Source organism: Lissotriton helveticus, chromosome 6 (genome assembly GCF_964261635.1).
Source record: "Lissotriton helveticus chromosome 6, aLisHel1.1, whole genome shotgun sequence".
Taxonomy (NCBI): domain Eukaryota; kingdom Metazoa; phylum Chordata; class Amphibia; order Caudata; family Salamandridae; genus Lissotriton; species Lissotriton helveticus.
Window position 1 is genome coordinate 845043335 of NC_136067.1, and position 14074 is coordinate 845057408.

A 14074-nucleotide genomic window follows, 5' to 3' on the forward strand; every position below is an offset into this window, starting at 1 on the left:
CATTAATTCTCCAAATGAACGCTGTGAGAAGCTGGCCTGGTATATGATGTCCGCTAATATAAGTGGGCACCTTGCACCAGTCCAGACAACCCTCATGATGATTTAAGAGGTCACAGACAACTCTAGAAAGCTATCAACGAGGTAGCTGTGGAGAGCAGCCTTCAGGCTTAGTCTTGAAGGAGTGTAAATCAGATTGTTTTACCAGAAATAATTTTTTTAGTATAGATTAAATGAAAAGAGAACCATGCAGTAGTTATAAAAAATATGTATTTATTGTATGACACTATCTAGTACGTTACAGTATCTCCCAAACAGAGACAGGTACAAAGCACACAATACGTTAGCAAAGAAATCACAGTAAATAGAACTAATACACAGTGGGCCCGGGGGTACCAAACCATATATTAAGAAAGTGGTATAAGAACCACTACTCGAGTCAGGACAATGTAGAGTATGTAGAATTGCTGGGGACCCACAGACCCACCCAAGGTAAGTAGATAGGGACCCCACAGAGAGTGTGTGCAGTGTCTAAACACGACTGCAGGCTTCGTACAAGTCTATGTGCAAGTCACAGTTGGAATTTTAAAGATTAGGGACCCTTCCCAGTGAACCCTGAAGAAACCCTGTGGAAGACAGAAGGTTGACGGGCCACCCCACCCCTGGATACCGAAATACCCAAGTCAGCTCTCCCAGGGAAGCCAGGTGCATAAGTGTGAAGTGGTGTAGGAAACCGCCGTCAAACACAATGGAGGACCTCAGGAAAGTGCCGCTGCTGAAAGAGGAGAACGTGTCTATGGGAATCCAAACATGGATTCTTGAAGAGGAGTACCTGAAAGCAGAGGGTACAGTGTCTATGTCACTCAGGAGTGACCAGGAGTCTTGGAAGAAGAATGACCTCCGATGTCCGGTGCTTCAGGATAGTTGACAGTGACCTTGACTCTGCAGCGGCGGGTACCAGGCAAGGCTGAGGAAGACCAGGACCAGGATACAAGCTGTCCCACAAAGGATGTCGAGAACTGAGGGGTCGTTGTGTGACTAGAGCACCAACAAGCCTTGGCAAATGCAACCCATGCAGGAAGTCAAGAAGATGCACGGTCCGGACCAACAAGAGACTCACCACAAGCAGGGGAGTCAGGGCAGGCCCCAAGCGATCAGGAGAGTCCAAGGCAAACAAAGATGATCCTCAATTGGACCCACAGGCTGGAGGCATAGGAGTCGCTAGAGGATCTCAAGCAGCTCACCAAAAAGGAGCAGGCCATGGTGCCCACGAGGTGATTTGGCTGAAGATCTTGGTAGAAGAAGTTTCCAGAGGTTGGGCCTACTTCGAGCTCAAACCATTTGTTGCAAAGTTGGCAACAAGCATATGCACTTGCAAAAGTATGCGGTGCACAAGTCTTCAGTTAATGCAACCCCCATGAGGGATTCTGAACTCTGACTTGGTGAGAGGTCTGCTCGGGCATCAGAATCCATAGATAACCACCACCTGTGTTGTTGAAGCCTTCGGAGTACGCAGGAGCTTGGGATCAGCAGACCAATCAGCAGTGCTGAGGTACCTGCACATGCAGGGAAGTGACTACTTCACTTCAAGGGGATTATCTTCAAGTGTCTTGGATGCTCCACAGCACAGGCACAGACGAGGCAGCAGACTGAAAGGGAGACAAAGTCAGGGCCAAACGAAGTCCAGGACTGGTTTGAACTGGACTATGCACAGGGACACCAAATGTGCCCCTCATGCAGACTGTCAGGTGCTGTCAAGTGCACCCGCCCAGTCCTAATACACTAAATCCTGTCTGGGAGGTGGTCACAGCTTCCTTTGACAGGATTCCTATTGTTCTGCCTTCCCCTGCTCAAGCTTGGCTCAGCAGCAGGAGGGCAGAAATGTGTCTCTGGTCAGCAGCATGTCCTGTCCAGGACTAGAACGCTGGTACCGGGTACACATGGAGCCTAATGGAGGGCTCTCCTAGTGGGTGGAATCAAATGGTAACAGTGAGAGGGTATGATTCCAACAAGTTTGACACCACACATGACAGGGTTTGTTGCAGGCGCTCTCTCACTTACAACCAAGCCCCCTGCCTTTAGGATTGTAAAGGCCTGCTATAGGGGTGACTTATAGGTTTTAAGTGCAGTGACCGTTAGATATAGTAAACCTATATCTTTAGTAAGTGGTGCATGCACCAACTTACGAAGGCTGCAATGGCAGGCCTGTAGTTCCATTTTCCATGGTCTCTCATGGGTGGCATAATGCATGCTTCAGCCCATGGGAGACCTCTGGGGAACCTATGCCCTGGGTACCTGGGTACCATATACTAGGGACTGACAAGGGTACCCCAGTATCCAATCTGGAGTGTACCTAAGTTCATAACATGACATTTTAGGGAGAAAGTAGACAGACTGGGGTCCAGATTAGCAGGACCCCAGTCAGACTAGTCAAAAACAGCATCGCATCAAGCAAAAAGTGGGGTAACCATAAGAAGCAGATCCTATTTTCCTACTAATGCAGTGTTGAGTGTTAACCAGTTTTTGTCAGTATTTCATGAAACATTACCACTTGTCCAGGACAACTATGAGATGGTGATAAAAAAAACCCTGCTGACGAAATCCCTGAAGAATGCAACATAATGTGCACTGGTGTACCAAGCAAAACAAAGTCAGGCTACCAATCGTAGAAAACGAGGAGGCTCAAAAGTGGCTAACCTTCTAAAAATGTGACCCACATAACTCTTACCCTAAAAGCACTGGATTTTGTGAGGAAGTAATCAAGCATCATCTTCAGAGTACTCTCCACTATCCAGAAAGCCTTTTGTGATAATAGGCCACTATACTTTTTGAAAGCAGCATGCAACAATGTAGTGGATCAATCCAATGACCTTGAAGAACAAGACTAGGGGGCATATTTATCAAAATCAAATAATTATGCAGTGCAGCAAGCCATCTTGCTATACTGTGTGATAGGGAAAGGGCAGGAATGCCCCATATTAAACATTATACATGCGCATTCCTGTCCTTTCCCCTTCGCTGGGGCACGTGTTGCCTAGCGCCAACTCAGGCACCCTTGCACCATGACGCTAGGGTGCCTGCGTTGTAAGCAGGATTGTTTTTGTGCAAGAAGGGATACCTTCCTTCACAAAAACAACCCCCTGACTTATTTTCCTCTTTCTACTTGTGCTGCAGAATGCAGCTCACATAGAAAGAGGAAAAAACAAGGAAAAATAAAAATAGTTCTCCTCATTACACCTCACCTGAGAAGGCATAGAATTTTGACGCAATCTCAGGTCTACCAGTAATGGTAAATCTGGGAATGCACCAAAATACATGGGTGGATGTGTGCGAAAATTCACGCTCCACCCATGGAACGCCTTTCTGGGCAGAGTAACGGAACACAGTGATTTGCGCTGCGTTGCATTACTCCAGATTTATCAAGCCACTCAGGTCCACGCAAAGTGGACTTGCCAGGCTTGATGAATCTTACTTAGTAGTTGCATTGCCCTTTGCCCCCATTGCGTGGCGCAAGGGCGCTGCAACTCCTTGATAACTAAGCCCCTATATGTAGGTCAGTAAACACCAAACCACCAAACCATTCAACCTTGTTTGACTAATCTGCAAACAGAACAAAAGTTTTAACTGAGGAGTAACAGGCATATTGGATAAGGATTCCTACCTAATCTCGACTGGATCAAAAGCACCCTAACCATGCCTTTGCATAGACTTTTGTCATAGACTCTTGTTCTTTGAAATGACCAAATAGAGAAACACAGCACTTTATGAACCTAGTAATTAACAAATACAGATTTGACCGATGATGACTAAATCAAGGAACCACTGACTTAAATAGCATGGTTAAAACAACAAATACAATTTGCTGGTACATTTTGCAAAGGTGTCAAACTTTGAAACAAATTGAGCAAGAGTGTAGTCATGTTTGGATTTGTAGTTTTTTTGTGTATAATTGTACACTTGATTTTGAAAATAAAAAATAAACTGGCAAAAACTGTTAGAAAATGGACTCATCACCAAATGAAATATGTATAAAGTATTCGGTATACAGTACAGCAAAAAAGAATAGCAAAATGTGAGTAATAATACTGATAATGGGGGTCATTTGATGACATGTTAGCTAGTGTCAGATCGTCAACATGAAATATCAAAACGTCTCAAGGACTAAGACATGTTAAGGACACCAGAGGGCGCTATTTGATTAAATAAGCAGCAAAAACACAACAAGCAATAGCAGTCCAATTCGACAATATGAACTAAGACTACACTAGTATTTAGAAGATTACTGCTCAAATTCACAATGGTTTAGCTTTGGGTTAGCATTACTTTTTTTGTGGAGATTAACAAATCAATGCTAATTTGTATAGCGTTGGTTAGTATGGAAAAGTAATACAAAGCAGCACAAAACGCTGCTTTGCATTACTTTGCCTCAAGTGGGTGTTACATGGGTAGTACATGTGCATTCTCATGCAACCACCCATGCTTTTCGACGCTAAACCCTATCTGCTAACATTAGTAGACAGGGTTTAGTGCCAAAAATGAACCAGTTGGAAAGCAGGAATTAAAAGGAGAAATGCTTTCATTTCTCCTTTCTTTTCCGATTTTGCATGCGTGCTGCACTGTGAGCACGCATACAAAGTAGGAAAAGGTTTTAAACTTGTCTGCCATAGTATTTTGTACAGAAAGGGTTCCCTTCCTATACAAAACCTATGGTAGACTCAGCGCTATGGTGCTAAGGTGTGTGACTGGCGCACGGCTGCACAAATCAGCGCTGGCACACGGGAGAGGAGAGCCATATCTCTGTGAATATGGCGCTCGCCTGCTCTCTCCCTGTCACGCAACGCAGAATCTTTGGGTGCTGTGCTGCGTGACACCTTTGTGAATCTCGGCCTATGTTTTTGAGCAAAATGCAGCATTACCATCTGCCCCAGCTTTCTGCCATCATCCTAATAACTAAACATACCTACAACGAAATCATATTGATTACTCTGGCCAGTGATTAATCTGTAAAAGAATAAGTGCAGGGGCCGAAAGTTTTCCTCAGAAGCCTGTGGCCAGCGGTAGGGAATGTCATGGAACCAAATTAAAAGGCTGTCTAGCTTCCCTCGCGCTCCCCCACCAGTGTAGACATTGCTCCACTGGTGCAGCTTCTCAGACTTGAGCCGTTGCACCAGTGGAGCACAAAAGAGAAACTTTTTAATAAAGGGATTTAAAACTAATTGTAGATATACATTAAGTGTAGCACATTATTAAGCCTCAGAAATTATCTCTTTTTTCATTTGTGACCATTTCTGAGCGTTTTGGAGCACTTTGAAACACTGGTGCAGCTTTGGGAATTTGATGATTATTTTGATGAGAGATACTCCTAAAGTGTTGAAAATCCATGTGGGATGTATTCAATTACACCTATTTAGTTATAGTTTTGAAATGATTTTGATGTATTAAAATATTTGACCTCCATAAAGGGGGCAAGCTGAACTTTTACCTTGCTCGGAGTTCCATGACTTTCGTGACCTTCTCCCCCTGAAATTTAAAATAACATTTTCAAAGTAGTTTGTAAAACGATTCATTCTATGTCATTCATTAGGTGTTTGGCATGCTATTAGACCACTATAACACTTAGTTAAAAAAAAAAATGTTATCCATTTTTGACCGTTTTTGAACACTTTGATGCACCAATGATGTATTTGGATTTAGTCATTTTTTGCTTCAGGAAGACTAAAAAAGTGTTAGAAATTAATTTTGGAGGTACACAGAACAGTGCAAATGCACTTAGATAGCATTCAGGACACTGACATTGCACCTATACATGTTTTAAATTATTTAGATTAATTAAAAGTTTTTACCTCCATAAGGGGGGCAAGCTGAACTTTTAATACGCTCGGAGTTCCATGACCTCGGACACAAACGTGACTTTGTTCACCTGAATTGAAAATGACAAATTTCTATTTTATTTGTAAAAATGTTCTTTCTGTTATATTTTTTTACGTGTTTAGGATGTTATTAGGCACTGTGTTTTTTCATTTTAATTCATTTTTTTGTTTAAATCATTTTTATTGTATTTCAAACAGAGCAAGCATATCACCGGTAACAGAATGTGCATGTTGGGGGCATGCCCCCCTTCATTCTCAAATCCCCCCACCCCCTGAGGGAGCCATGGTGGTCGGGTGAGGCCATGTGTCCATGTGAGTGGGTGTGGACTGGGCTTGGACGGGCATGTCCCAAACAACCCCAACCGCTTAACCCCCCCACCCCTAGATCCAACCCACCAACCCCTCCCCCCAGCCCCCCGAACCCTCCCCCTCCGGTGTGGACGTCTGCAAAGGAACTACGTGTCAGCGTATCAGGTTGACGTTTCTGAGGCAGGGTCCCTGGATGCGCTCCGGAACTCGTCAGCCAGTCGCAGGACTCTAAGGTATTTCGGACAGGTAAGCTCATTGAATTCATCGGCCAGTAAATCTACTAGGGGTTGCCAGGTTTCACGGAAGGTGTCTTGCGTCTGAGTCAGGGAGGCCTGTATCCTCCATCGTGTACCATAGCTTGTGGAGCCATCCAGTGTGCTTGGGTTTCCGTGTGGTTTCCGTGTGGTGCCCCAGAGAGACAGTATGTGCTGTGCTGTGTTGCTGCTCCCATCGCTAAGCCCATTTGTTTGCCTCTGGGCGATTTAAGTGGGAAGGTGAGTTTGTTGGGTAGGCCAAGCAATGTATACGCCGGAAAGCGAGGGATTTCAGTGTCAAAATACTTGTCGATGTCCCTAAGTACTTGTACCCAGTAATCTTGCACTTCTGCACAGTCCCACAGTATGTGGGTCAGGGTGCCCAGCTGACCGCATCCCCTCCAACACAGGGGGTCTCGGTGTGGTTTACCCTGATGTAGTCTTGTTGGCGTCAGGTGCCAATATTAAGCGATCTTGACTGCCGCTTCTTTGCTAGCGACATTCTTGGCAGTGTGATGTGCCCTGTGGTATATGTCTTGCCACACTTTGTCAGAGAGGGATCGTCCTAACTCCCTTTCCCATCTCTTCTGACCCGCTGAATGCACGGAGGGAGATCGCGCGGGGCAGAGCATTGCATACAGTACCGTTATTGTCCGCTTATCCGATTTCTTGGTGTGGAGCCATTTTTCAAATGGAGTGAGGTGCCTGTTGACCTGTGGTAACATGGTTCTGCCTGTGAGCCAGTGACGAATTTGGAAGTACTCAAATCGTGGGATCTGGGGGAGCGCGTAGGCATCCTGCAGATTTTGCATTGTCATTAAGCCGTTGAGGTCGAAGAAGTGGCCAGCTGATCTGCAGTTTGTCAGCCGCCATTGGGGGAAGAATCCCCGTCCCATGCCCGATGCAAAGGACGGATTATCGAATAGGGGCCTTAGAGGTGAAGGGTAAGTGGTGAGTCCCCGAGGCACCACTACTTTGTCCCACACCTGTAGGATAGTGCGAGTGATGGGTGATTTTTTCATGTATGCGGGCCGGTCCCGCCGATTAAGGAAGGGGATTCTACACAGTGGTATTTGGGCCATCGCGTGGTCTTGAAAGAGCCATCTCTTTTCAGATTCGGGGCGGGTTCATTCCAGGAGGTACCTGAGTTGTGTCACCTGGAAGTATCTTAAGAGGTCCGGAACCCCCAGGCCCCCCCTGCCGTGGTGTGGCTGGTGAGGTCCCTGCGTAGGCGTGGACGTTTGCCTGCCCAGACAAATTGTCGGATGGTATCTTGGAGTTTCATGAGTAGGCCGAATGGGGGGTGACTGGTAGCGTCTGGAATAAATATAAAACCCTCAGCAGCAGAGACATTTTGATCGCCGCCACCCGCCCTAGCTAGGAGAGTGAGTGTTGCCGCCATCTCGTGAGGTCACCCAGTAGTTGGCTAAGGAGGGCTGTATAGTTCTGCTCCTCAGTTTGGGCCGTGGACGGTGTAAGAGATATGCCCAAGTAAGGCACGACATGCTGGAGGATAGCCCCCCCAGGTTGCGGGGAAGAGTGCTAGACGCTCGGGCATTACATCCAAGCGGGAGGAGCAGCGATTTCCCGACGTTCATTTTGAACCCCGACACCTTCCCGAATGTCTCCATTTCCGACAAGAAGGCCGGGACCGCATTTATAGGGTCCTCTAGTGCTGCAAGGATGTCGTCGGCATAAAGGCTTATGGTCTGCGCCTCTCCCCCGAACTTGACGCCGATGATCGCAGGGCTGTCCCTGACCTTTTGTGCGAAGGGCTCTGTGTAGAGAGCAAAGAACAGTGGAGAGAGGGGGCATCCCTGTCTCGTCCCCCTCTGGATGGTTAATGGTTTGGAGCATACCCCGTTAACCATAATGACCGCTTGCGGGGCAGAGTAACAACCCGCAACCCAGGCGCGGAAGCGTTCTCCTATTCTGAAGCGCGCCAGAGTGGCGTCTAAGGACCCCCAGTCGACCCGGTCGAACGCCTTCTCTGCGTCAACCGAAGGTAGGGCCGCATCTGAATCGTTGAAATGGGCCTTGTCTATGACATGCAGCAGGCGTTTCGTATTGTCTGCGCATTGCCGGGTAGGGATAAAACCCGCTTGGTCTGGTTCGATAATGCCGGGAAGGCAGGGGCCTAGTCTCGCGGCCAAGATGCCGGTAAACAGCTTTAGGTCTAGGTTGAGCAACGAAATGGGCCTGTAAGCCGTGCAGTCAGCGGGCTCCTTTCCAGGTTTCGGCAGAACGATGATATCGGCCTCAAGCATGTCGCGTGGGATAGAGCCTGGGCCCTCGAATGAATTAAACAGTCTGGCCAGGATAGGGGCTATCAGAGGGCAAAATGCTTTATAGAAACCCGCCGAAAAGCCATCCGGTCCCGGGGATTTGAGCGGCTTAAGGCGTGCTATTGCGGAGATTACTTCTTCCGTCCTTATCAGCGTCTCCAGGGAGCGCGCATTTGCTTCATTGAGGGCCGTGACGGCCGCTGTGGCGAGATAAGAGTCTGCATTCCCCCCCTCACGGGTGGGCTCTGCAGCATATAACGACGCGTAGAACGTCCGAAGCATTGCGGCTATCTGCTCATCGTCTTTGTGTTCCTGCCCTGCGTTATCCCGGAGGGATGTGATTTTTGAGCGCAGGTCCCTGGCCTTAAGCTTGCTAGCGAGTAGGCGGCCTGTCCTGTTGCTGCCCACATAATAAGTGTGTCGTAGACGCAGTGCCGCGTATTCGGCCCCGTCCAGGTCGAGGCTCGCTAGTTGGGCCCTGGGCGCTTTGAGCTTGCGCCATATTCTCGGGGCCTCGGTCCGGCTGTGGACCCGTTCGTGTTCGAGTACCTGATTGGAGAGCGCCTGTCTCTTTTACCGACGCTCCCGGGCTTCCGCTGCTGCGATCGCTATCAGCTCCCCGCGCACCACCGCCTTCAATGCCCCCCACAGCGCCACCAGGGATACTTTTGTCGTGTCGTGCGTGGTGAGATACTCAGCTATGAGCGTGTTGATGTGTTGTGTCACCCCTTTGCGGTGGAGGAGAGCCTCCTTGAGGCGCCATTTGCCCTTTCGTGTCTTTGGTTTGGGGATCCGAATGTGTACTGTGAGCGCGTCATGGTCAGATAGTGCTGCCGGGACGATCTCAGTGTCCGTGAGCAAGGCCGCTACCTCCGTGGAGCCCAGAAAGTGATCTATTCGGGCGTATGTGTGGTGTACATGGGAGTAGAATGTGTATCCCGGGGTGTTTCGGTGTTTTGATCTCCACAAATCTACAAACCCCCTGCTCTCTAGCCATTGCCCCCCCCTCCTTGGAGATTGCCCCTGTGAACCCAAATCTCTTTCCCGGCCTGTCTTTGTGAGTGTCCATAACTAAGTTAAGGTCGCCCCCGACGAGCGTGGAGTTGATGTTATGAGCGAGCGTGTCTGCCAAGGCCCCGGTGAGAAAGGATTCCTGTTTGGTGTTGGGTGCATATATTGAACCCATCACCGCTGACCACCCCCTATCTGTATTTTATATGCGAGGAGCCTCCCTTTAACCTCTGCTACTTTGTCCCCCACCTTTCCTCGAAAGTGGCGTGCAAATAGAATGGCCACCCCCGCTTTTTTCTCAGTGGTGGAAGAGTAGTATTGTGTCGGAAATGCCCTAGACCGCATGCGGTGCCAATCCTTAGGCAGTAGGTGTGTTTCCTGTAGGAGGCAGATCTCCGCCCGGAGTTTTCTAAAAAGGAGAGGACGGCCCTGCTCTTAATGGGATTGTTAAGCCCCTTAACATTGAAGGAAAGAACCTGCAGAGTTGGGTCTGTCGCCTGGGAGTTGTATGTGGTTGACCCGTCACACCTAGCCATCTAGAGCTGTGCGCCTCTTCTGCGCTGCTTGTAGTATGCCACACCGGAGCCCACCCCCCCTCCCTCCCAACCCCAACTGAGGACCCTCCCCCCCTGCCCCTTTCCCCCAACCAAACCCCTCCCCCCCAGCCTTGCCCCCACCCCCTCTCCCCCAACTTTTGCCCCCAACCCCAACTAGGAATCCCCAGGAACAAACCATAGTCCCGGGCCTATCATACCGCAGTCCAGGCCTGTAGAAACGTTACGGAGTGAGGGAGTGTGTAGCAGTGGCAACCTCGTTGGCCCCCCGTCCCGCCCCCCGGTCCGATGCTAAGATGGAGTCCCCTTCATGTGCTGCCTCAGTCCCCATTGTTCTTGTCTTTGGAGACTTCCTGTATCGCCGCTGCGTGTTCTTAGGCCATAGTTTTGGGGTCTGGCCTGAGGTTACTTCTGGGCGAGCGCTGGCGTCTCACCCGTTGCCAGCCGTCACCTGATGTCCCTGACGATCTCGTCTGGGAGTGTTTCGGAGAGGGTCCCTCTTCTTTGGCGTCCTCCCCGTTGGCAATGCCCAGCAGCTCGCACGTTTCTCCTAGGGACCGGAGTTGATGGAGGGCCCCCTTCCATTTGAAAATGAGCCTGAAGGGGTGGCCCCAGGAATACGGGATTCCATTGTCTCTTAAGAAAGTGGTGGCCACCTTGAATGCCTTCCTCTTTTGTAACGTGATCGCAGACAGATCTTGGAATAGCCCCACCGTGTGCCCCTGAAACAGGATGGCTTGCTGTTGTCGCGCCGCCTTTAAGATGCGTTCCTTTAAGGGGTAGTCAGGCAAGAAGGCCAGGATGTCGGGTGGTGGGGCTTGTGCCCGGCGTGCCAGACCCACTCTGTGTGCCCTATCTATGCGAATTTCGAAGTCCTTGGGTTCTCCCAATATTTCCCGAAACAGTCTCTTTAGGTATGTCGTAACGCTGTCCCCTTCCGCTTTGGGTGGCACGCCCCGGAACTGTATGTTGTTGCGCTAGGAGCGGTTCTCGAGGTCCATTGCGTGCGCCTGCAGGTCCGTTTGTTGCTCATGGAGTCTAATAATCTCTTTTTGTAGAAATTCAACCTCCTCGCTTCTACCGTGTTCCGCGTCTTCCATCGCCGCCACCCATTCTCCGAGGCCGTCAACATCACGGCGCAGCTCTCTGTGTTCTCCCGCCATGTCTTGCTTAAGGGTTTGGAAGTCCTCTCTGAGGGAGTTGAATAGGGCCTCCATAAAAGCTTTCGTGATTGGAGCATCTCCCTCCCCTTGCTCTTTAGGGTGTCCCGGCGGCGCCGGTTTTTCGGGGCTCTTCTCTCCTTTTGTAGCGCCTTTATCCAGCATTTCGGGGATAGTACGGCCCCCTCTGCAAATCGTGTTTGCCATGGTGCACCCCACGGTCGCCCCACCTCGTCTGCCTCTTCTTCGAGTGGGCCCCTCCACCAAGAACGGGCCTGTGCAGGAGTCTATCTGCCCAGGAGGAGGGGGTAAGCTGTCCCCGGTGTTGGCTCCTCACGTGGGCTGGGCGCGGGGGCTTCCCAGGGGCGTCCCAGGTATCCCGGCGGGGTCGTCGACGGTCTTCTTAGTAGCCCTTTGTCCGGCGGGGTTCCCCTGGTCTGTCTTGCTTCTCCACCGCCAGTGGGCACTCTCCCTGTGGCCCCCCCAGGCCCGCCCCTCGCTCCGTCTCTGCGGGCTGTTGCTAGTCTCTTCGTGTGGGCCCCTGCGCCCGTGGACCCTTTTGGCGCTGTGTTGCGGGCCCTGTATCCGGGTCTGCGGGTGTGTATGCTGCGGCCTCCGTGCTACTCCCGCCGCCTTTCCGTCTCTGTGTCGGGGCTCGGGTGATGTCTGAGTAGATGGTGGGTCCCACTAGGCCCCCCTGCCGGGGGCTCGATTATTGCCCCAGAGCCTCCGAGTCTTCCCCGTCTGATGCAGCTCCCCTTCCTGCCGCCTTTGCGGGGGCCCTGTGTACTGCTGCTCGGCCGGTGCCTTTAGGGGTCGTTAGAACCTGCCACCGCCTCCGCACCCACCCGGGCTTCGTGTAGCGCGCTCGAGGGGTGCTCCCACTAGGCCTCACTAGGCCCCACGCCGGGGGCTCGATTGGCTGCCCCCGAGCTCCGGACCCTTGCCAGCCACTCTCTTCACCACGATGGGGGGCCTGTAGGTCGCGGCTCAGTCGCCCGCTTTCTCCGCTTTCCGAGATGCCGGGGACTCTCTCTGCACTCCCGGCCCTCGTGCTGTGCGCTAAGGGGATGCGCCTGATAGGCCTCACTAGGCCCCACGCCGGGGGCTCGATTAGCTGCCTCCCGATCTCCGGACCCCCACCGGACGAGTGCAGCACTCCTCACCTCAATGGGGCCCCCTGCATCACGGCTCAGGTGGCTGCTCACTGCGCCTTCCGAGGCGCTCTCCTTTCAGCCGCCGTGCGGGCCCTGATCGGGCCCCGGGTTTCCGTTGGTCCTGGACGGCTTTTCCGCGTCCCGCCGCTGGTGTCACTCCAGTGTGCTCGTGCGCGACTGTCCGTTCGTCCGTGCCTCCCTTTCCGTGGTGATGAGGGAATGGCTTGGGCAGCTCCGCTTCGCGGTTTGCCTCCGTCTGTAGCAGGGGACCAGGGGATCGGGCCGGCCTCAGTCACTCGGCAGACCCGGCCGCCATGTTATTCTCCCCAGTCCGGATGCAGCTCTCACGATCGACCAGGGTCTCGGGCGTTGGACGTGCTTGGTCACGTCACACACGGAAGCCACCGTTTGTCCTTCAGGAGCAGTCGGAAAGCGAGGTATTTGGGGGACTAGATCAGCATTAAAAGGGCGCTTTCGGGTTTGGGACGAGGAGCCTCTCGAGCAGACGTCCTCTCAGGTCGCCATCTTGGCCACGCCCCCTTTTACTTCATTTTTGAGCGTTTTTTTAACACTTTGACGAGCCAAAAATGTATTAGGACGTAGCCATTTTCTGCTTCAGGAAGACTTCAAAACTGTTAGAAATTCATGTTGGAGGTACACAGGACACAGCACTTGAAATAAAAAGGCCATTTATAAAGCACGGTAGCTACCCTCAGGCGTCCTAGCGCTGCAGACATCACGCTTATTACAAAACAATTAAAAAGCTATTCTGGTTTGTTAAAAAGCAGGGTTTTAGGAGTTTACGGAGGGTGAGTAATTTGGGCTCTGATCTGAGTTGGAGGGGGAGGGAGTTCCAGAGCCTGGCCGAGTTGTGGGAGAACGTGCGGCCTCCACACCTGTCTGTTTGGGTGATAGGCAGTTGAACCTATATAGCATTCAAGACACTGCAGTTGCACCTTTATACTTTTTAAATGATTTTGTATTATATATTTTTTTGACCTCTCAGAGCACATGGAGTACCAGAGCCTTCTGTAGAAGAAATGACTCTGTCCCGTGAACACCTAAAATGTGACAAATAGGCTGGCTAGATGCTAGAATTTAGTCTCAGACATTGCTCCTATATCACCTGAGGTATAATATGGGTTACTGATGTCTATAGGGACCCACAAACTGTCATGAGGGTTGATACCAAAAATTAGCCAAAGCTGTCCAATTAATTTCTTTGATAAAATTTGCAAATTTTCCACATAGCTCATAGTGGGGATTGGTGTCACTACAACGCATGCTTTTACATCGCATGCCTTTACAACGCGGTTTTTACATCGCATACCATTACAACGCATAATGCTTTTAGGCGCTGGATAGTGAATTATTTAATTTACTATTCCAACTCCAGTCCCCGTGGATAGCAGGGAAGGTGTTGGATAGTATATTAAATACATTCCCTATCCTAGAGCGCCCCCCAGCGCATTGCGTT